Genomic DNA, 1,930 nt, shown 5'->3' with positions numbered 1-1,930 from the left:
AAATTGTAACCTTCTCATCAGGGAAAGCATGGGAATCATCTTAAACATAAGACATTATGACCGATTATGAAAACAATAGATGGATAATCCTTAAATATACTCAAATACCCAAAATTTCAAGGAGTTCCTGCCTTAAAAACAGGAACTAACCACAGTTATTTTGTGTTCTTTGCTCCATTGGTTTCTATTAACCCATTTATTCTATCAGAAGAATTTTTATTCATTAAGATAGAAGAAATACACATAATTATATATATATATAATACATACATATAAGAGGGATGACCACTAAGTGGACGTCCATTATGCTAGAAGTAGACCCCCTATGGTCTTACCACTAAGAAAAGATTGTTCCCAAGGTTCTGGTGTTTGCTGAATTTTCTTGAGAACAATCTTTTCTTAGTGGTCAGACCAAAGGTGGTCTCCTTCTAGCATAATGGATGCCCACTTAGTGGTCATCCTTCTTATATTATTAACAAAAGGGTTAATAATGACAAAGTTCATCATCATCATCATCATTTGATATCCATCTTCCATGCATTCATGGGTAGGACGGTTCACAGGAGCCAGTCAAGTAGAAGACTACCCCAGGCTACTGTGTCTGTTTTGGCAGGATTTTTACAGCTGGATGCCCTTCCTAACGCCAGCCACTCCACAGAATGAACTCAGTGCTTTTCATGTGGCACCAGTACAAGTGAGGTCAGTTTTGGCAGGGTTTTTACAGCTGAATGCCCTTCCAAATGCCAACCACTTCACAGTGTGGACTGGATACTTTTTAAGTGGAACCAGCACCGGCAGAGTCACCAAATAACTTTGCAAGACAAGGCATCTTTGAGAGGGGGCAGGGGCATTTGAGGAGGATGAAAGGTTAGAGTGTGACAGAGAGACAGAGAGATAGGGGCAGGTGTGGCTGTGTGGTAAGAAGCTTGTATCTCTGTTTGTCCTCCACCAATGCTTAACCGGTGTTGGTGTGTTTACATCCCTGTAACTAAGCAGTTATGCAAAAGAGAGTGATAGAACAAGTACTAGGCTTCAAAAAAAAAAAAATCCTGAGGTCGATTTGTTCGACTAACAGCCCTTTAAGGGGTGCCCCAGCATGGTCGCAGAAAGAAGTAAAAGACTTATTCTTTGTAAGCCTAGCACTTATTCTATAAGCTGCTTTTGCTGCACCGCTAAGTTACGGGGGTGTAAACACACCAACATCGTTTGTGGCAGGGGAACACACACAAACACAAAGACACACAGAAATATATACATACATATATACACACATATACAACAGGCTTCTTTCAATTTCCGTCTACCAAATCAATTCACAAGGCTTTGGTTGATCTGGGAAGACACTTGTCTAAGGTGCCACGCAGTGGAACTGAACTCGAGGAAATCTTTCAGTGTGGTGCCCCAGTATGGCAACATTCCATTGGCCAAAACGAGTCTAAATAGAATGTCAGACTTAAATAAGAAGTTTGCTTCCTAACCACACGGGTCCGGGTTCGCTTCTACTGCGCGACATCTTAAACAGTTATCATCTACTAAAGCCATGGACTGACCACAGCCTTGTGAGGGAATTTAGTAAACGGAAACTGAAAGAAACCCGTCGTATATATGTGTGTGTGTGTTTGTATCTGTCCCATCGCTGCTTGACAACCTATGTTGGTTTGGTTGCGCCATACTGCCCTCGTAACTAAGGGATTCGACAAAAGTACACAGCGAACATAAGAAGCAGGCTTCAAAAAAACAAGTACTGGAGTCAGTTCATTCGATAATAAAAAAACAACCTACAAGGTGGTGCTCCAGCATGGCCGCAGTGCAATAACTAAAATAAGAGACGAAAGAAAAGGGCGTGCGTGCGTGCATTACACACCAAAATATTTACCTACCATCTCTCTCTCTCTTTATATATACATATAGACGTGTGTGTGTGTGTGTG

The sequence above is a fragment of the Octopus bimaculoides genome, chromosome 28 (genome assembly GCF_001194135.2).
Source record: "Octopus bimaculoides isolate UCB-OBI-ISO-001 chromosome 28, ASM119413v2, whole genome shotgun sequence".
NCBI lineage: Eukaryota > Metazoa > Mollusca > Cephalopoda > Octopoda > Octopodidae > Octopus > Octopus bimaculoides.
The sequence above is the reverse complement of the archived record's forward strand: the minus strand, read 5'-3'. Positions refer to the sequence as shown.